Below are 22,633 nucleotides of genomic sequence, written 5' to 3' on the forward strand. Positions count from 1 at the left end.
AGATCATATATTTAAATTTTACCCCTTTGTTCTGTAGGATGTAGCTACTGTTGCTGAACAATAACTTGCAGAATCACAGTCCACTTTTATTATGTTGTGGTAATAGCCCAGTACACACATGGTGGCAGCAGGGAGCACACACCACATACAGCACACTAGACACACGGCAGCAGCAGGGGGCACACATTCCATACAGCACAGTACACACATGGCAGCAGGGGCACACACTACATACCGCATACTACACACATTGCTGCAACAAGGGGCACACTCCACACAGACCGGCAGCAGGGGCACTCACTACACTACACACTACACACATGGCAGCAGCAGAGTACACACACTATATACAGCCAAGTACACACATGGCAGTAGCAGGGGGCACACACTACGTACAGCCCAGTATACACATGGCGGCAACAGTGGACACACATTGCACTGCATATAGGATCTGATTCAGAGATGGACACAGATCACTGCATACACAGCAAGATCCGCATCCATCTCCTCACATGCTGACGGACGGTCAACACAGGGCAAGGTCGCCCATTATGTGTCCGCAATTATATTGCAAATGCATCGAATTAAGGTTGACCATTGGCAGCACAGCCAGACTGTGCTGTCAGGCGACCCGCCAACTTCTTTTTTAAATGGAGCGGCTGCATGTGACATCACGCAGCCAACTCGAAAAAGGTCCCGAAACTACCACGTTTGGGCCCACCTGCGAAATGACGATTCGCCACCCCCCCACCCCCCCACCCCAATGGACTCCGCTGTTAATCAGCCATGATGCGGCTTCAAGGTGTAGGGTTGCGCACGTGCACTGCGACTGGTGCGTGTGTGCAGATCATCTGAATGCAACAGGGCTGGCGCTGGACATTCCCTCCCAAGCACGTGGATGGCGAGAGGCAAACTAAGGTGGCCCAGCAGTAGACTGACAGCATCAGGGCTAGCGCTGGACGTCCCCACACATGCCAGCGGATGGCGAGATGCAAGCTAAGTAGGCCCAGCAGTGGACCGACGTTGACAGGACCAGTGCTGGACATCCCTTCCCGTATCTGCGGACGGTGAGAGGCAAGCTGTGGAGACCCAGCAGTGGACCGATGGCGGCAGGGCCGGAGCTGGACATACCCTGCTGCGTCCGCAGACTGCGAGAGGAAGCTGAGGAGGCCCAGCAGTAGACCGACAGCGATAGGGCCAGCACTGGATGTTATCTCCTGTGCTTGTGAAGAGGCAAGCTAAGGAGGCCCAGCAGTGGAGCGACGATGACAGGGCTGGCGCTGGTAGTCCACTCCCATGCCTGCAGACGGCAAGCTGAGGAGACCCAGCTCTGGACCGAAGGCAATAGGGCCAGCGTGGTCATCCTGTCCCGTGCCTGCGGGCGGCGAGAGGCAAGCTGAGGTGGTCCAGCAGTAGACTGACAGTGACAGGGCCAGCAATGGACGTCTCCTCCCATGCCTGCAGACGGCGAGAGGCAAGCTGAGGAGGCCCAGCAGTGGAATGATGGTAACAGGGCCAGCACTGGACATCCCCTCCTGTGCCTGCGAATGGTGAGAGGCAAGCTGAAGATCCCCAGCAGTGATCCAATATTGACAGGGCCGGCGCTGGACTTTCCCCCCCGAGCCTGAGGATGGTAAGAGGCAAGCTGAGGCCCAGCTCTGAACCGAAGGTGACAAGGCCGGCACTGGACGTCCCCTGCCATGCTTGAGGACTGTGAGAGGCAAGCTGAGGAGGCCCAGCAGTAGACCGACGGTGACAAGGCTGGCAGTGGATGTCCCAACCTATGAGCAGGGATGGCGAGAGACAAGCTGAGGAGGCCAAGCAGTGGACCAACGTTGATAGGGCCAGTGCTCGACGTCCCCTCCCATGCCTGTGGACAGCGAGAGGCAAGCTGAGGAGGCCCAGCAGTGGAACATTGTTGACAGGGCCAGTGCTGGACATCCCCTCCCATGCCTGCAGATGGCAGGAGGCAAGGTGAGCAGGCCCATCAGTGGATCGACGTTGACAGGGCCAGTGCTTGACATCCCCTCCTGTGCACATGAATGGCGAGATGCAATCCGAGGAGGCCCAGCAGTCGATTGATATCGACAGGGCCGGCGCTGGACATCCCCTCCAGTGCTCCAGGATGGTGAGAGACAAGCTGAGGAGGACCAGCAGTGGACCAACAGTGACAGGGCCAGTGCTGGACTTCCCCTCCTGTGCCTGTGGACAGCGAGAGGCAAGCTGTGGATGCCAAGCAGTGGACAAATGGTGACAGGGCTGGCGCTGGACATTTCCTCCCATGCCTGTGGATGACGAGAGGCAAACTGAGGAGGCCCAGTAGTGGACCGAAGTTAACAAAGCCAGCACTTGCCATCCCCTGATGTGCCTGTGTACGGCGAGAGGCAAGCTGAGGAGGCCTTGCAGTGGACCGACGTTGACAAGGCCAGTGCTGGATGTCCACTCCAGTGCCCACGGACGTCGAGAGGCAAGCTGAGGAGGACCAGCAGTGGACTGAAGTTTACAAGGCCAGCACTGAACGTCCCCTCCCATGCCTGCGGATGGCGAGAGGCAAGCTGAGGAGGCTTTGCAGTGGACCGACGGTAACAGGGCTGGCTCTGGACATCCCCTCCTGTGCCCATGGATGGAAAGAGGCAAGCTGAGGAGGCCCAGCAGTAGACCATCGTTGACAGGGCCAGCGCTGGACGTCCCCTCCCATGCCTGCAGATGGAGAGAGGCAAGCTGAGGAGGCCCATCAGTGGACCGACATTGACAGGGCTGGCACTGGACGTCCTCTCCAGTGCCCACGGATGGCAAGAGGCAAGCTGAGGAGGCCCAGCAGTAGACCGATGTTGACAGGACCAGCACTAGACATCCCCTCCCATGCCTGTGGATGGTGAGAGGCAAGCTGAGGAGGAACAGCCGTGGACCGACGTTGACAGGGCCAGCGCTGGACATTCCCTCCCATGCCTGCAGATGGAGAGAGGCAAGCTGAGGAGGCCTATCAGTGGACCGACGTTGACAGGGCTGGCACTGGATGTCCTCTCCAGTGCCCACGGATGGCGATAGGCAAGCTGAGGAGGCCCAGCAGTAGACCGATGTTGACAGGACCAGCGCTAGACATCCCCTCCCATGCCTGCGGATTGCGAGAGGCAAGCTGAGGTGGCCCAGCAGTGGACCAACGTTGACAGGGCTTGCGCTGGACATCCCCTCCCATGCCTGTGGATGGTGAGAGGCAAGCTGAGGAGGCCCATCAGTAGACTGGCGTTGACAAGACCAGCTCTAGACATCCCCTCCCATGCCTGTGGATGGTGAGAGGCAAGCTGAGGAGGCCCAGCAGTGGACCATCGTTGAAAGGGCCAGCCCTGGACGTCCCCTCCCATGCATGCGGATGGCAAGAGGTAAGCTGAGGAGGCCCACAAGTGGACCGACGTTGACAGGGCCTTTGCTGGATATCCCCTCCTGTGCCCACAGACGGTGAGATGCAAGCTGAGGAGGCCCAGCAGTGGGCAGTGGACTGATGGTGACAGTGCTGGCGCTGGACATCCCCTCTAGTGCTCCTGGATGGCGAGATGCAAGCTGAGGAGGACTAGCAGTGGACCGACGGTGACAGGGCCAGCACTTGGCGTTCCCTCCCATACCTGTGGATAGCGAGAGGCAAGCTGAGGAGGACCAGCAGTGGAATGACGGTGACAGGGTTAGCGCTGGATGTTCCCTACCATGCCTGCGGACGGCGAGAGGCAAGCTGAGGAGGCCCAGCAGTGGACCGACGGCAACAGGGCCAGCACTGGATGTCCCCTCACAAGCCTACGGATGGTGAGAGGCAAGCTAAGGAGGCCTTGCAGTGGACCGACGTTTACAGGGCTGGCGCTGGACGTCCCCTCCCATCCCTGTGGATGGCGAGAGGCAAGCTGAGGAGGCCCAGCAGTGGACCGATGTGGACAGGGCCTGTGCTGGACGTCCCTTCCCATGCCTGTGGACAGCAAGAGGCAAGCTGAGGAGGCCCAGCAGTGGACCATTGTTGACATGGCCAGTGCTGGACATCCCCTCCCATGCCTGCATATGGCGAGAGGCAAGGTGAGCAGGCCCATCAGTGGATCGACGTTGACAGGGCCAGTGCTTGACATCCCCTTCTGTGCACGCAGACGGCAAGATGCGATCTGAGGAGGCCCAGCAGTGGATTGATATAGACAGGGCCGGCGCTGGACATCCCCTCCAGTGCTCCCAGATGGTGAGAGACAAGCTGAGGAGGCCCAGCAGTGGACCAACGGTGACAGGACCAGAACTGGACGTCACCTCCCATGCTTGCGGACAGCGAGAGGCAAGCTGTGGATGCCCAGCAGTGGACAAATGGCGACAGGGACGGTGCTGGACATTTCCTCCCATGCCTGCGGATGGCTAGAGGCAAGCTGAGGAAGCCCAGCAGTGGACTGAAGTTAACAAGGCCAGCATTTGCCGTCCCCTGACGTGCCTGCAGACGGCAAGAGGCAAGCTGAGGAGGCCTTGCAGTGGACTGACGTTGACAGGGCTGGTGCTGGATGTCCCGTCCAGTGCCCATGGATGGCGAGAGGCAAGCTGAAGAGGCCCAGCAGTGGAGTGAAGTTTACAAGGCCAGCACTGGATGTCCCCTCACGTGCCTGCGGACGGCGAGAGGCAAGCTGAGGAGGCCTTGCAGTGGACCTTCGGTGACAGGGCCAGCGCTGAACGTCCCCTCCCATGCCTGCGGCTGACAAGAGACAAGCTGAGGAGGCCCATCAGTGGACCGATGTTGACTGTGCCGGTGCTGTACATCCCCTCCCGTGCCCACGGACGGCGAGATGCAATCTGAGGAGGCACAGCAGTCCCAGCAGTTGACTGATGGCGACAATGCCGGCAATGGACATCCCCTTCAGTGCTCCCGGACGGCGAGAGGCAAGCTGAGGAGGACCATCAGTGGACCAATGGTGATAGGGCCACTGCTGGACGTCCCCTCCCGTGCTGAGGAGGCCCAGCAGTTGACTGATGGCGACAGGGCCAGCATTGAATGTCCCCTCCAGTGCTCCCGGATGGCAAGAGACAAGCTGAGGAGGCCCAGCAGTGGATCGATGGTGACATGGAGTGTATTGGACATTCCGTCCCGCGCCCGTTGATGGTGAGAGGCATGCTGAGGAGGTCCTGCTGTAGACCGACAGCAACAGGGTCGGAGCTGGACGTCCTGTCCCATACCTGTGGATGGTTAAAGGCAAGCTGAGGAGGCACAGCAGTGGACCAATGTTGACAGGACTGGCATCGGACGCCCCCTCCCATGCCTGCGGATGGCGAGAAGCAAGCTGAGGATGGCCAGCAGTAGACCGACGTTGACAGGGCCAGTTCTGGACATCCCCTCTCATGCCTGCAGGTGCAGGAAGGCAAGCTGAGAAGGACCAGCAGTGTACTGATGGTGACAGGGCCAGCACTGGACGTACTCTCCAGTGCCCATGGATGGCAAGCTGAGGAGGCCCAGCATTGGACCGACATTGACGGGACCAGCGCAGGACATCCCCTCCTGTGCCTGCAGACGGCGAGAGGCAGGCTGAGGAGACCCAGCAGCAGACTGACAGCAACAGGGCGGTGCTGGACGTCCCCCTCCAGTGCCTGTGGATGGCATGAGGCAAGATGAGGAATCCCAGCAGTGGACTGATGGCAACAGGGTCGGTGCTGGATGTCCTCTCCCTTACCTGCTGACGGTGAGAGGCAAGCTGAGGAGGCTTAGCAGTGGGCCGATGGTGACAGGGCCGGCGCTGGACGTCCCCTCCCGTGCCCGCGGATGGTAAGAGGCAAGCTGAGGAGGCCCAGCAGTGGACCATATTTTACAGGGCCAGCGCTGAACGTCCCCTCCCATGCCTGCGGCTGACAAGAGACAAGCTGAGGAGGCCCATCAGTGGACCGATGTTGACTGTGCTGGTGCTGTACATCCCCTCCCGTGCCCACGGATGGCGAGATGCAATCTGAGGAGGCCCAGCAGTCCCAGCAGTTGACTGATGGCGACAATGCCGGCAATGGACATCCCCTTCAGTGCTCCCGGACGGCGAGAGGCAAGCTGAGGAGGACCATCAGTGAACCAATGGTGATAGGGCCACTGCTGGATGTCCCCTCCCGTGCTAGTGGACGGCGAGAGGCAAGATGAGGAGAACCAGCAGTGGACCGACAGGTGACAGGGCCAGTGCTGGACATTTCCTACCATGTCTGCGGACGACGAGAGTTAAGCTGAGGTGGCCCAGCAGTGGACCAACATTGACAGGGCTGGTGCTGGATGTCCCCTCCTATGCCTGCGGACAGCGAGAGGCAAGTTGAGGAGGCCCAGCAGTGGACCGACGGTGACAGGGTCGGCGCTGGACATCCCCTCCCATGCCTGTGGATGGAGAGAGGCAAGCTGAGGAGACCCATCAGTGGACCAACATTGACAGGGCCGGCGCTGGATGTCCTCTCCAGTGCCCACAGATGGCGAGAGGCAAGCTGAGGAGGCCCAGCAGTGGACCGACATTGACAGGGCCAGTGCTGGGTGTCCCATCCCGTGCCTGCGGATTGTGAGAGGCAAGCTGAGTAGGCTCAGCTGTGGACCGATGTTGACAGGGCTGCACTGTACTTCCCCCCCAGTGCCCACAGATGGAGAGAGGCAAGCTGAGGAGGCCCATCAGTGGACCGACGTTGACAGGGCTGGCGCTGGAGGTCCCCTCCTGTGCCTGCAGACGTGAGAGGCAGGCTGAGGAGGCCCAGCAGCAGACCGACGTCAACAGTGCTGGTGCTGGACATCCTCTTCTGTGCCTGTGGGTGGCAAGAGGAAGCCTAGCAGTGGACCGATAGCGACAGGGATGGTGCTGGATGTCCCCTCCCGTGCCTGCGGATGGTGAGAGGAAAGATGAGGAGGTCCGACAGTGGACCGATGGTGACAGTGCCACTGTATGTCCTCTCCCGTGTCTATGGACAGCGAGAGGCAAGCTGAGGGGACTCTGCACGACTCCGACGGTGTTAGGGCCAGCACTGGACATCCCATCCCATGCCCGCAGGCGGCGAGAGGCAAGCTATGGAGGACCAGCAGTGGACCGATGGCATTAGGGCCAGCACTGGATGCCCCCTCCCATGCCTGCAGATGGCAAGAGGCAAACTGAGGAGTACTAGCAGTTGACCGACGTTGACAGGTCCAGCACTGGACGTCCTGCGGGCAGTGAGAGGCAAGCTGAAGAGGCCAGGCTCTGGACCAAAGGAAACCGTGCCGGTGCTGGACGTCCCCTCCCATACCCTAGGACATTGAGAGGAAAGCTGAGGTGGCCCAGCAGTGGGCCGACGGCATCAGGGCCAGCGCTGGACGTCCCCTCCTATGACTGCGGACGGTGAGAGTCAAGCTTAGGAGGACCAGCAGTGGACTGATGGCGACAGGGCTGGCGCTGGACGTCCCCTCTGTGCCTGCGGACGGCAAGAGGCAAGCTGAGGAAGCACAGCAGTGGATCGATGTTGACAGGGCCGGTGCTGGACGTCTCCTCCCATGCCCACTGACGGCGAGAGGCAAGCTGAGGAGGCCCAGCAGTGGACTGTCGTTGACAGGTCCGGTGCTGGAGTCCACTCCTGTACCTGCGGATCGTGAGAGTTAAGCTGAGGAGGCCCAGCAGTGGACCGATTGTGATTAGAGCCAGTGCTGAATGTACCTTTCCGTGCCTGCGGATGGCAAGAGACAAGCTGAGGTGGCCCAGCAGTAGACCGATGGCATCAGGGCAAGCCCTGTATGTTCACTCCCATACCTGCGGACAGTAAGAGGCAAGCTGAAGGGACCCAGCAGTGGAGCGACCTTTACAGGGTTGGTGCTGGACGTCCCCTTCCATGCCTGCGGATGACGAGAGGCAAGCTGAGGAGGCTCAGCTGTGGAGTGACGCCGTCAAAGCCAGTGCTGGACGTCCCCTCCCATACCCGCGGAGGAGAGAGGCAAGCTGAGGTGACCCAACAGTGGACCGACGGCATCAGGGCTGGCGCTGGACATCTCCTCTTGTGACTGCGGATGGCGAGAGTCAAACTGAGGAGGCCCAGCAATGGATAGATGGTGAAAGGGTCGGCGCTGGACATCCCCAACCATGACTGCGGACAACAAAAGGCAAGCTGATTAGGCCCAGTAGTGGACCGAAGATGACAGGGCCAGTGCTGGATTTCCCCTCCCATGCCCGAAGATGGCAAGAGGCAAGCTGAGGAGGCCCAGTAGTAGACCAACGTAAACAGGGCCAGCGCTGGACGTCCCCCCAGTGCCTGCATATGGCCGAGGAGGCCAGGCTCTGGACCGAAGGCAACAGCGCCAGCGCTGGACATCCCCTCCCAATCCCATGGTTGGCGAGAGGCAAGCTAAGGTGGCCCAGCAGTAGACCGACGGCGTCAGGACCTCAGCTAGTCGTCCCCACCATTACCACAGATGACAATTGGTAAGCTTAGGAGGCCCAGCAGTGGATCAATATTGACAGGGCCGGCGCTGGACATCCACTCCCATGCCAGCGGACGGCGAGATGAAAGTTGAGTAGGCCAGGCTCTGAACTGAAGGCAACAGGGCCGTCGCTGGACATCCCCTCCTGAGCCCGCGGACAGCAAGAGGCAAGCTTAGGTGGCCCACCAGTAGACCTACGGCGTCATGGCCTCTGCTTGACGACCCCCCATTACCGCAGACAGCAAGAGGCAAGCTGAGGAGGCCCACGAGTAGACCGACATTGACAAGTCCAGCACTGGACATCCTCTCCTGTGCCTGCGAATGGTGAGAGACAAGCGGAGGAGGCCCAGCAGTGGTCTAACGGCAATAGGGATGACACTGGGCGCACACTCCCTTACTTGCGGACGGCGAGAGGCAAGCTGAGGATGCCCAGCTGTAGACCGACAGCATCAGGGCCAGCTCTGGATTTCCCCACCATGCCTGCAGATGGCATGAAGCAAGCTGAGGAGGCCCAGCAGTGGATCAACATTGACAGGGCTGGCGTTGGATGTCCCCTCCTATGCTCGTTGATGGCGAGAGGCAAGCTGAGGAGGCCCAGTAGAAGATCAACGTTGACAGCGCCGGTGCTGGACGTCCCCTCTCATGCCCTTGGACGGCAAGAGGCAAGCTGAGGAGGCCCAGCTGTGGACCAATATTGACAGGGCTGGCGCTGGACTTCCCCTTGCGTGCCCGTGGATGGCAAGAGGTAAGCTGCGGAGGCCCAGCAGTGGAACGACGTTGACAAGGGCCAGCACTGGACGTCCCCTCCAGTACCTGCGGACGGCGAGAGGCAAGCTGAGGTGGTCCAGCAGTAGACCGACGGCGTCTGTCCTGTTGTTGGACGTCCACTCCCATGCCCACAGACGGCAAGAGGCAAGCTGAGGAAGTCCAGCAGTGGACCGACGTTGAAAGGGCCAGCGATAAACTTTCCCCGCTTTGCGAGATGCAAGCTGAGGAGGCCCAGCTCTGGACACAAGGCAACAGATCCGGCGCTGGATCTCTCCTCCTGTGCCCATGGACGGCGAGAGGCAAGCTAATGTGGCCATGCAGTAGAATGATGGCGTCAGGACCAACACTGGAACTCCCCTCCCATGCCTGCAGATTGCGAGAGGCAAGCTGAGGAGGCCCAGTGGTGGACATATGTTAACAGGACCAGCGCTCGACGTACCCTCCAGTGCCCGTGGACCAGTGCCTAGGTGTGTAGGTGTGTGCTGGCGGTGCCTTGCCCACAGCGCATGTGCGCTGTAGCCGCAGGACCGGCCAGCAGCACCCGCAGGGCCGTCTTTGATTGAATGCACTGGTAATGTATGTAGCTGTGCGCCTGGCTCCGTGTCTGCTGGGCACACCACTACATACATTACCCCGCATTAAATTGATGCGGGAAGGCGCTGCAGCTGCTTGGGCACATACTCCGCCCCCTCCCGGCTTACTGATCAGCGCTGCCTCATCCTCAGGCAGCTCGGCACCGCCACCACCTCCTCCTCCAACGGGGAAACAGCCCGTTTCAAACAGGATTAAGGGTGATGCTCCGGGGGTAAGTACCCCGGGTCCCCCCTGTCTGAAATGGCCCTCTGCCAGTGCCACATGCCACAGATCGGATCTCTATTACCAAACTGCGGCACTGCGCTCCGAGTCCTCACTGACAGCACATACACACAGCCGCTGATGCTGCGCTCCGTTTCCTCCTGCCTACTAACTAAGCATGGAAATCCGCCCGCACATGATGTGAAGATGTCACGCCGTGCGCACGCTGAGCCTTCTCTCCTCCTGTACCTGCATCCCTAGTTCTTGAAGAGCGTTAGGAGGCACAAATGCTCCTTCCAGTCCAAGGTGTAAGGTAATCTGTGACTGTGATTCTACAGGCTTTCCTGATACAGATATTATTTCCCTGCATCTCCCCCTCAGCACTCTTATCCTCACACTCCCTTTGTCTCCCCCTCAGCACCCTTATCCTCACCCTCCCTTTGTCTCACCCTCAGCACCCTTATCCTAACCCTCCCTTTGTCTCCCCCTCAGCACCCTTATCCTCACCCTCCCTGTGTCTCCCCCTCAGCACCCTGATCCTCACCTTCCCCGTGTCTCCCCCTCAGCACCCTGATCCTCACCCTCCCCGCGTCTCCCCCTCAGCACCCTGATCCTCACCCTCCCCGTGTCTCCCCCTCAGCACCCTGATCCTCACCCTCCCTGTACCTCCCCCTCAGCACCCTTATCCTCCCCCTCCTTGTATCTCCCTCTCAGCACCCTTCTCCTCACCCTCCCTGTACCTCCCCCTCAGCACTCTTATCCTCCCCCTCCTTGTATCTCCCTCTCAGCACCCTTCTCCTCACCCTCCCTGTACCTCCCCCTCAGCACCCTTATCCTCCCCCTCCTTGTATCTCCCTCTCAGCACCCTTCTCCTCACCCTCCCTGTACCTCCCCCTCAGCACTCTTATCCTCCCCCTCCTTGTATCTCCCTCTCAGCACCCTTATCCTCACCCTCCCTGTACCTCCCCCTCAGCACTCTTATCCTCCCCCTCCTTGTATCTCCCTCTCAGCACCCTTCTCCTCACCCTCCCTGTAACTCCCCCTCAGTGTCCCTGCCTTCACCTATATATATATATATATATATATGCGTGTGTGTGTGTGTGTGTGTGTGTGTGTGTATATGTTACCATAGGTCCCCCTGTCTTAAGTACCCCTGGCCCCCTAAATCTTTAATCCAGCTCTGGTGTGAGGGACAAGTGTTATATTGTTGCTTTGGTTTAAAACTATTGGTATTTTGTACATTATTTTAGTGCATAATGCTTTTCTCTGTGGATGTCACCAGCCTTGAACCTCTCTCGCTCGCTCTCTCTCCCCCCCCCCTTCTCTCTCTCTCGGACTCTGCCTGCCTAATATGTAAAAGCGGGACAATGCTTGCCTAATGTGTATAAAGGGGGACTCTGCCTGACATTATGTGTAAAAAGGGGACTGCCTGCCATAATGTGTAAAAAAGAAACCCTGCCTGCCTAATGTGTAAAAAAGGGGGACTCTGCTACCGTTATGTGTAAAAAGGGGACCCTGCCTGCCGTAATGTGTAAAAAGGGGGACAGCTGCCGTAATGTGTAAAAAGGGGGACTGCTGCCTTAATGTGTAAAAAGGGGGACTGTTGCCTTAATGTGTAAAAAGCGGGACTGCTGCCGTAATATGTAAAAAGGGGGACTGCTGCCTCAATGTGTAAAAGGGGGACTCTGCTGCCGTAATGTGTAAAAGGAGGACTCTGTCTGCCTGCCTAATGTGTAAAAAGAGGGACTCTGTTGCTGTAATGTGTAAAAAAAGGGGGACTCAGCCTGCCTAATGTGTAAAAGAGGGGGACTCTGCTGCCATTATGTGTAAAATGGGGACTCTGCCTATCGTAATGTGTTAAAAGGGGGCCTGCTGCTGTAATGTGTAAAAGGGGGGCTCTGCCTGCCTGCCTAATGTGTAAAAATAGGGACTCTGCAGCCGTAATGTGTAAAATGGGGACTCTGCCTACCGTAATGTGTAAAAAGGGGTACTATACCTGTCGTAATGTGTAAAAGGGAGCTCTGTGGCCATGCTCCTTCCCCATGAAGCCATGCCCCCTATATTTTGAGCGCATGGGCCCTGTTTTTGTATATGGGGGGAGGGGCGCCAATGCTGTTTCTTGCACACAGCGCTGAAATGTCTAGTTACAGCACTGGCGTGGACGGTGAGAGCCAAGTTGAGGAGGCATAGCAGTAGACCTACGGGGACATTGACTGCGCTGGATGTCCCATGTCCGCGGACTGCGAGAGGCAATATGAGGAAACCCAGCAGCAGACCGACAGCGACAAGACCCGTGCTTAACATCCCCTTCCATGCCCATGGAAAGAAAGAGGCAAGTTAAGGCCCAGCAGTGGACCGACGGCGACAGGGCTGGCGCTGGACGTCCCCTCCCGTGCCCGCAGATGGTGAGAGGCAAACTGAGCAGGCCCTGCAGTGCACCGACGTAGACAGGGCCAGTGCTGGACTTCCATTCCCGTGCCCGTGGATAGAAAGAGGCAAGCTGAGGCCCAGCAGTGGACCGACGGTGACAAGGCTGGCACTGGACATCCTCTCCCGTGCCCGCGTATGACAAGGGGCAAGCTGAGGAGAACCAGCAGTAGACTGGAGTTGACAGGACCAGCGCTGGACGTCCCATCCCATGCCCACGGATGATGAGAGGCCCTGCAGTGGACCGATGTTGACAAGACCAGCACTAGACGTTCCCTCCAGTGCCTGTGGATGGTGAGAGGCAAGCTGAGGGGGCCCAGCAGTGGACCAACAGCAAAAGGGCCAGCGCTGACTGTCACCTCTCGTGTCCTCGAATGGCGAGAGGCAAGCTGAGGAGGACCAGCAGTGGACTGACGGTAGAGCACACTTCACACATTGCGACAGCAGGGGGTGCACACTACATACAACACACTACACAGGATGGCTATAGGGGCACAAACTACATACAGCACACTACACACATGACGGCAACAGGGTCACACACTACATACAGCCCAGTACACTCATGGTAGCAGCAGGGATTGCACACTGTATAGAGCTTACTACACACATGTTGGCAGCAGGGTGGACACACTACATCCATTACACTATACACATGGCGGCAGCAGGGGACACAAACTACATACAGCCCAGTATACACATGGCAGTAGCGTTGAACACATACTACATACAGCACACTACACACATGGTGACAGCAGGGAGCACACAACACAAATAGCACACTACACACATGGCAGGAGGGGGCACACTCTACACACATTGCTGAAGCAGGGGGCAAACACTACATACAATCCAGTAAACACAGTGCTGCAGCGGAAGGCAAATACTACGTATAGCACACTACACACATGACAACAGCAGGGGACACACTACACACATGGTAGCGGCAGGGGACACATACTTCTTACAGCCCAGTACACACATGACGGCAGCAGAGGGCACACACTATATACAGCACACTACACACACATGGCAGCAGCAGGTGAAACACATTACATACTGCACGGGTTGGGTTCGTTCACAGTTTTGTTGAAACGCAGCAATCTGGATAGTAGAAATCTGTGAACCTGTATCTAACATGGCCTTCACTGTATCTAAGATGGCCTGGACTCCATCAATGTAAATTGGTATGATTGGGCATCTGGCAACATAACGTGACCCCCATTCCTCTCGGTTGACCATAGGTGCTGTTCTTCTCCCCAAGGATCGTCATCTTCCTCGGGGTACTGGAGCTTAAATCCTCCCTTGCATTACAATTTCTCTCAATGTGCCCACTTCGGTGACACTGTCGACAAACAGGCCTGTACTTGGCATTGAATCTTTCAAATACTCTCCCGTCCTTGGCGTTGAATCTGTCAAATACTTCTCTGCGGAGGTTCCCACCAGTCATTGGTGTCCCGTCTTCGCTCTGTTTGCCATGGAGGCGGATCATTTGCACGAGTCAGACGATTCTTTAAATCACGAATTTCCATACACATTTCAGCCATGTTTTTTTGTAGTTAAAACTGAGAAATGTTTCTTGCGGCAGCTGTCTACACAGCAACTTCAAATGTCAACTTGGTCTGCAATTTTCTTTTCATCTAGAGGCCATGATGCTACCTACCGCATAGCTGAGCCTTTACATTGCCCGATAGGATTTCTACTTATTGGGCGTCTGTCAATGAGTACAAACAAAACATGGATCGCATCTTCATTCTAAATTCTTTTAAAGTATGTTCTTTATCTTTCATATGTCCTGAATATGTAGGCAGACAGGGGGCGCCAAAATAATAGGGATGCGTTATGGGGTTATGGACCTGCTGAAGGGCTTCTGGCCTAGCATTATCCTTTCCTGGCTGTGGAGGGTTTGGGGCATCATATACTCCTTGCTGCGGAGGATTTGGGACTACCGCTACTTGGTCCTGTGGCGCAACATGATCTCCCTGATGATTTCTTCCTACTTTGGGAAAATCCATGTACAGGTTGAGTATCCCATATCCAAATATTCCGAAATACAGAATTTTTTGAGTTGGACTGAGATAGTGAAACCTTTATTTTCTGGTGGCTCAGTGTACACAAATTTGGTTTAATACACAAAGGTATCAAAAATATTGTATTAAATGACCTTCAGGCTGTGTGTATAAGGTGTATATGAAACATCCAAGAAACAAGAAAAAATATATATTACAGTGCTCATGAATTAATAATTACTTAGTTTATTAAAATACAATCTATATAAAAATTGTATAAAAAAGAAAAAAACATACAATCCACCGACCGGTGATTACAGAGCTCCAGCTATTTCTATAATCAAATAAATGTAAAACAACATCGCTTCACAATGTATGAGAACATTTTCTTTTTTGTAGCCTGATAAGCTGTGAATGCCTTTATAAAAGATACTGGGGGTCATTTCGAGTTGTTCGCTCGCTGCCGATTTTTGCAGCGCAGCGATCAGGTAAAAAAATGGCAAAACTGTGCATGTACGTGCACCGCAATGCGCGCGCACGCTTCATAAGGGTACAAAGAGCATCATTGTTTTGCACTGGTTCTAGCGACGATTTCATTCGCACAGCCGATCGCAAGGAGATTGACAGGAAGAGGGCGTTTATGGGTGTCAACTGACCGTTTTCTGGGAGTGTTTGGAAAAATGCAGGCGTGTCCAGGCGTTTGCAGGGTGGGTATCTGACGTCAATTCCGGGATCTTCGTCGCTGCAATTATCGCACAGAATAAGTAACTGCAGGGCTAGTCTTGTTTTGCACAAAATGTTTTTGTACCGCTCGGCTGCACAGGCGTTTGCACACTTGAAAAGCGAAAATACACTCCCCCATGGGTTGCGACTATGCATTTGCTCAGCTGCTAAAAGTAGCTAGCGAGCAATCAACTCGGAATGAGGGCCACTGTGTCCTCAAGAGTTACTCTGTTTTATTTATCTCCTTTGTAACACAGACTGTTAAACACTGCTGCAGCAATCAGTTAAAAAGTAATTTCCTTGACTCCTCTATTTTGAGAGTCCATAGCAATCTTATAACGGGCTTATACGCAGTTGATTTGTGTCTGGCCAGACAATTTAAAAAAACTTATTCTCACTGAATCCTTGCTATAAAGACATTTTCCCCGGCTGCTGGTTAACCTTTGGATGCAGACATCTCTGTGAGACAATTAAGCAGGATAGGTGATAAAGCTGCTGCTTGCTCAGTAGGAACACTCTCTGGCACAGATGGTTTGTAATGCCAAATTCAGGTGCTTAACGCGTTTCTCCACCTCTTTGAAGTGTCAGCGGCTTCCTCAGAAGTATATGAAACATAAATTAATTGTGTGTATGTACACAAAATTTGTTTAATGTATAAAGTTATTAAAAATATTGTCTAAAATTACCATCAGGCTGTGTGTATAAGGTGTATATGAAACATAAATGCATTCTGTGATTAGACTTGGGTCTCATCGCCATGATAGCTCATTATGGTATGCAATTATTCCAAAATATGGAAAAATACGATATCCAAAATACTTCTGGTCCCAAACATTTTGGATAAGGGATACTCAACCTGTATTTACAATCTAATACAGTCCTAGGTTTACACAATACTGTACAAAATATAAAAAGGTGCCCTGTATTCAATTTGTACATAGAAGAAAAAAGGAGAGCAGTGGAACTGGGTACTGTGGGGCTGACTCAGACCTGATCGGTGCTGTGCATGTTCGCACGGCAGCGATCAGGTCTGAAGTGCACGCAGCCGCTGCGACCCATGCAGCGACGAGTAGCTCCCTGCCAGCGCGCAGGAGCTATGCTGGCTGGGAGCTACTCCTGAAGTACAAAAGCATTGCCGCTGTGCGATGCTTTTGAACCAGTGTGACAGGGCAGGGCCTGACATGCGGGGCGGACTAGCCCTGTGCTGGGCGTCCACCCGCATGTCAGAGTGACTAATTGTAGATGTGCTAAATTTAGCACATCTACGATCAGGTCTAATTTAGCCCCTGTGACAATTTTAAAACAAAATAATCATTGTTTTATCTAACAACATACATATACTTTGCCAAGTCTAATTATCCACTCATACCACACTTGGCAGAATGACTAACTAAAGAGCAGGTACTGCAGTTTTTATGTGTAGGAAGAATAATAGACATTTGTTAACAAAGATGCATTTTTATTATATAAAGAAAAAATATATACTTTTAACATATATTGTACAATTGTCCGTTTTAAATAGATGTACTGATTTATGGTGTCGTACTGTAGAACAAATAATAGTAGATATCAGGATGATATAATACTTTTAGATTTGTATAAGAATGTATACTCTTTAAAGGGAACAGTCTTTCCGTTCCATACCACTCGGAGGAATCCCTGTAGACATAAATGTATTAGAAATATCTTCCGTAAATTGCAAAAATTATATATAAGCTGTGTTGAATATCAGTGTTCATGAATTCACAGAACACAAATGTCAAATATTATTTACTCCACAAGTGTTAGAAATGGCACAATTAATTCTCCAAATTTGCAGCTCTATAGTATACTAACATTTCTATTAGTGTATTAATCAGCGTGTTATAAGAGGCATGATTCAGGATAGCTGTCAGTGGGGGTCATTCCGACCCGATCGCTCGCTGCAGTTTGTCGCAGCGCAGCGATCGGGTTGGAACTGCGCATGCGCCGACGCCACAGTGCTCTGGCGCATGGCAGCAGTCGTTACCTAGCGATCGCCTCTGAGACAGAGGCGGTCGCTAGGCGGGAGGGGGCTGAACGACAGCGTTAAGCCGCTGTTTAGGGGGAGCGGTCCGGCCAACGCAGGCGTGGCCGGACCGTTCGGGGGGAGCGACGAGTAACTCCCGGCCAGCCGCAGGAGCTGCGCTGCCTGGGAGTTACTCCTCAAATACAAAGGCATCGCTTCTGTGCGATGCTTTTGTATTTGTGCGTGGGAGCCGGCACTAACATGCGGGGCGGACTAGCCCTGTGCTGGTTGTCCCCCCACATGTCTGAGTTTATGATCGTAGCTGTGCTAAATTTAGCACAGCTACGATCAACTCGGAATGACCCCCAGTGTACTAAAAGTTGCACAATTGGCTAAGGGGTTAATTCAGAATTGATTGTAGATGTGCTAAATTTAGCACATCTACGATCATTTACTCTGACATGCGGGGTGACGCCCAGCACAGGGCTAGTCCACCCCGCATGTCAGTAACTGCCCCCCCCCCCCGTACAGGTACAAAAGCATCGCACGGCGGCGATGCTTTTGTACCTTATGAGTAGCTCCCCACCTGCGCAGCTCCTGTGCTCTGGCAGGGAGGTACCAGCCGCGTTCCAGATCACAACAGCTGCGTGTGATGTCATGAAGCCACCGCGGCCCGCCCCCCCAGAGGATCAGTATGAAATACCTACAAACAAAATCCCGATGGTCAAAATACCGGCACCAATTGACTGATGGTCAAAATACCTACAATGTCAAAATACCGACAAGGTCAAAATACTTTTGCATTTAAAACGTCAACATGGTCAAAATTCCGACATTTAAAATGTCGACAGGTCAAAAGGTCGACACGCGGTTTTCGGCCTTTTTGTTGTATATGTCGACATAGGTCGACACAGGCACTGTATAAGTGTACAGCGTCCCCTAGCATGGCTCGCTGCGCTTGCCATGCTACGGGCATGGTGCCTCACTGCGCTCGGCACTCTATTATACTCCCCCTTCAGGTTCACTGGGATGGTAAAGAATGAACAAGTCGGTTTCAATGAAAAATTTATGAAATACTTGTGTCGACTTTTTGAACTGTTGACATTTTAAATGTCGGTATTTTGACCTTGTCGGTATTTTGAATGTCGGTATTTTAACCATGTCGGTATTTGGACCTTGTCGGTATTTTGGCCATTGGTCAGTGGTTGTTGGTATTTTGACCATCGGTATTTTGAATTAAGGTAAATTGACTGCATTCCTCCCAACGGTCCGGACACGCTTCCATTGTCCGGACCACGCCTCGCCAACGGCGTTCTAACGCCGTTGGCAAGCCCCCTCCCGCCCCGCCTCTGCCTGTCAATCAGGCAGAGGCGATCGCAGCCAGTGAGATGCTGATAGCATCTCACTGGGCTCCTGGGGTGCGCACGTGCAGTGCAGCCGCTGCACGTGCGCACTCCACAAAGTAATTCAAACTGCAATCGCTGCCGCTCCAGTGATCCAGTCTGAATTACCCCCTAAGTTGGTCTCTCTCTATCTATTTATGTGCCATGCAGCCTAAGCTGTCAGTTACTAGAACTTGTTAGCTTGGTGGCTGTAAAGTTTCCATATACAGTAGCAATTGCTTACCATAGTGATCCCCGTAAATAGTGATCCACAGCAGTCTGTTTACTGAAAAAAATGCCTCACTGACATGTAGGATGATGGTCCCCAACCATGGAAGTTCAGACATGGTATCGATATAAGGTGCCACCTTGCTGAGCAGTCCATATAGCTCTGGAGGAGGAGATGGTTCATATCTTACATTTCACATTATGTTCAGGTTGATCCAGAATCTGTTTAAGATTACTTTTCCTGAATGACTGCTCTTTGATAAATTCAAAAATATTTGTGAAGAAATGACTTGTAAGGTTTTGGTGACTGAGGGGGTAATTCAGATCTGATAGTAGATGTGATAAATTTAGCACATCTACAATCAGCTTCTCAGACATGAGGGGGGGGGGGAAGCGCCCAGCACAGGGCTTGTCCGTTCCGCATGTCTGGCTTTGCCACCCCGCACGGGTGCAAATGCATCGCATGGCGGTGATGCTTTTGCACCCGGTGAGTAGCTCCCTGGCAGCGCAGCTCCTGCACAATGGCCCGCCGACGCAATGGTCCAGACACGCCTGCGTTGTTCGGACCGCGCCCTTTCAATGGCATTTTAAAGCAATTGACATGCCCCATGACCGCCTCTGCCTGATTGACAGATCGCAGCCCTGAGATGCTTTTAGCGCACTCTGCAAAGGGCTTCAGACTGCGATTGCTGCCGCTGCAGCGATCCAGTCTGAATGACTCCCTGAGTTTGCTGTAATGTGTGTGTGTGTGTGTGTATGGGTTGGGTATGAGTGTACATTGTATCACGAAACTCATAACTCCGTACCCTTATATAGCATTCACAATACAGCTTAGCACATAGGCTTTTAAAAATTATAATATTTAGTTTAGCCCTATGTGCAAGAACAATATATTGAGACTAGGTGATTCATCGCGCCCTACGGGCGCTCTTCACACCGTCGTAAGGGGCTACGCCCCCGTAATCTCTCCAGAAAAGTTAAGGTGTATGTGGATGTAGTGTGAGCAATGTTGGAGAGGGTGGTTTCTAGGCTAGGTGTGTGGACGGGGCACGGCGTAACACAGTGTGCAGGGTCGGCAGACAGTTTGTGTTGGGCTTGTGGGGAAAGTAGTCTGTGTGTGGCGGTGTTGGGGACTGTGTGCGGGTGTGCTGCGGGACTCTGTGGGTGCGCCGTGGCTGTAGTGTGTCAGATGTTGGTGGGGGTGCATGTATTAGCGGTGTGGGGAGGGGGTTTGGTGGCACACAGTGTGCAGGGATGGAAGGTAGTGTGTGTGGGGCTTGTGGGGAGAGTGTCCGCTGTGCGTGCGTGCTGGGGTCTGTATGCAAGTGTGGTGTGTGCGTAGTGCTGCAGGATTGTGTTGCCGCGGCATGGCAGCAGTGTGTCAGATGTTGGGGGGGGGTGAATGTTTCCACGGTGTGGGGAGGGGGTTAAGTGGCTGTACACACTGTGCAGGGAGGGAAGACAGTGTTTGTGTGGAGGGTGGCCTGTGGTCGAACGTGCTGGGGAATATGTGCGTCCGTGCTGCGGGACTATGTGGCCATGGTGCACTGTGGACAGAAGGCTGTGTGGGGCGGTGTTGGGGAGTGTGTGCGTCCGTGCTGTGGGTGCCCGTGCTGCGGGACTGTGTGGGGGGGCCATGGGTGAGGTGTGTGAGATATTAGCGGGGATGAATGTATGAGGGGCGTGTAGCGGGAGGCTGGCGTCTGTCCAGACTGTGCAGGGGGGGGGGGAGTCCGCTGTGCGGCCGTGCTGCGGGAGTGTGTATCCGCAACACGGCAGCAGTGTGAGCTATTAGCGGGGGTGAAAGTATGAGGGGCGTGTAGCGGGAGGCCGGCGTGTGTGTAGACTGTGCAGGGGGGGGGGAAAGTCCGCTGTGCGGCCGTGCTGCGGGAGTGTGTATCCGCGACACGGCAGCAGTGTGAGCTATTAGCGGGGGTGAAAGTATGAGGGGCGTGTAGCTGGAGGCCGGCGTGTGTGTAGACTGTGCAGGGGGGGGGGGGGGGGGAGTCCGCTGTGCGGCCGTGCTGCGGTAGTGTGTATCCGCGACACGGCAGCAGTGTGAGCTATTAGCGGGGGTGAATGTATGAGGGGCGTGTAGCGGGAGGCCGGCGTGTGTGTAGACTGTGCAGGGGGGGGGGGGGGGGGAGTCCGCTGTGCGGCCGTGCTGAGGGAGTGTGTATCCGCGACACGGCAGCAGTGTGAGCTATTAGCGGGGGTGAATGTATGAGGGGCGTGTAGCGGGAGGCCGGCGTGTGTGTAGACTGTGGAGGGGGGGAGGGGAGTCCGCTGTGCGGCCGTGCTGCGGTAGTGTGTATCCGCGCCACAGCAGCAGTGTGAGCTATTAGCGGGGGTGAATGTAGCCGCGGCGTGTAGAGGGAGGCCGGCGGCTGTACACACTGCAGGGGGGGGGGGGAGAGAGTGTGCCTTGGTCTTGTGGGGAGGGTGGGCTGTGGTCGCCGTGCTGCGTACCTGGTTGGAGATGGTTGTGGGATGACGTGTCTGCTGCTCAGTTCTGTGCAGGGCAGGAGCTGGTAACTCCACCCAGGCCTCTAACTCCGCCCAGCGTTAGAGGGCCAGGCACACACAAGGCAAATATATAGGAGATATATATATATATATATATATTTTTTATATAAATATACACACATCCATATAGATATACACATATCCCCCTATATATACACACACATCTTTACAGGTAACATAGCCTTACAGTGCTCAGCAGTCCTGAAAATCACTGACCCCCTCACAGGCTTAATAGCCTGAGCTGTTTGCTGCCTTAAACGCAGCATAGTTATGGGGCCTCCCTGTGGGCATTACTCACCCCCCCCCCTCTCCCCGCGATCTCCCTTCTCAGAGACGGACCGCGGCTGCCGTTGAGTGCTCTCTGCGTTCAGCCTTTCACCTCTCCCCCCTCTGCATACAAAGCCGCCGTTCGCGGCTCCGGAGCTCTGGCGGGTAGCGGCTAACAGAAGCTAACCGTGGGAGGGAGGGGGGAAGCGGCGTCCGGGGACTGGGGAGCGCAGGTATGGGAGCGGGCGGGCGGGAAGCGGCTGCGGCTTGGCGCCCAGTGGCGGCTGCTGTGCAGTCCGCGGCTGGGCAGTGGAATACAGCCAGTGAATGGTGGCTTGGCGCCCAGCGGCGGCTGTCCGCGGCTGGGCAGGCAGGAGGTGTTGTGAACTTTGTCCACTTGCTTGGCTGCTGAAGGGGGGTGGATGTGAAGGAGGCTGCTGTGCAGTGTGGTCGTGGAGTGAGATGGTAGGGGGGGGCTAGCGGCGGCCTTGGTAGCGGGTGTGTGGTGGGTAAGGTGGGTGTAGTAGGTGGTGAGGGTGTGTGGGTGTCTGTTTGCTTACCTGCCAGTGTGGGCCGTCAGTTAGAATGGAGTGTCTCCTGGTGGTCCCTTCTCCTATAGTGTGTCATGTGGTGTGCTGACACAGATAGGGCAGGGTCTGTGACTCCACCCAGCGTTAGAAGTGCAGCCACAGAGTCACAGGGCTAATATATAGGAGATTGCAGAAGAAAATCTAGATGCATTCCCAGACAATATCAAATTTCTCAAATGCCACCAGAAAAGTAAGTGTCCTCTGAGCTAAGTATTTGTCAAGATGATTGTCCATCCAATCTCCACAGTGTGGGTAGACATTTCCTCTAGAAATTACGTAGTAGGGGAAGATGAAATGACTTGTGGGCACTTGATATTTCATAGTGCCAGAGCCTCTCGGTGGACCAGAGGAGTGGCTTTTCTTTCATATTCCAAGAAATTTCCCGATAGTTAAGGTGTAAGATGTAAACCAAATCCATATCAGACAAAAAGTTTTCTCCAGAGGAGCGGCAGTATGCAGTTGGTATCTGTGGTCCCTAACCAGTCCTGCAGATAAAGAAAATAGCATACAGTAGTTATAGTTTGGGAAGTTAA

At 54.8% G+C, this 22,633-nt stretch overlaps 1 long non-coding RNA gene across 1 annotated transcript; it reads right to left on the reverse strand.

Annotated features, from left to right (window-relative positions):
* Positions 1–16,632: 16,632 nt before the first annotated feature.
* LOC134944154 (uncharacterized) lies at positions 16,633–21,225 on the reverse strand. Its single transcript, XR_010181856.1, has 3 exons — positions 21,187–21,225; positions 18,734–18,880; positions 16,633–16,779 (listed from the first exon to the last, which is right to left on the reverse strand). It is a non-coding gene; the product is annotated as an uncharacterized LOC134944154 (long non-coding RNA).
* Positions 21,226–22,633: the final 1,408 nt, after the last annotated feature.

The sequence above is a fragment of the Pseudophryne corroboree genome, chromosome 1 (genome assembly GCF_028390025.1).
Source record: "Pseudophryne corroboree isolate aPseCor3 chromosome 1, aPseCor3.hap2, whole genome shotgun sequence".
In the NCBI taxonomy this organism is placed as follows: Eukaryota; Metazoa; Chordata; class Amphibia; order Anura; family Myobatrachidae; genus Pseudophryne; species Pseudophryne corroboree.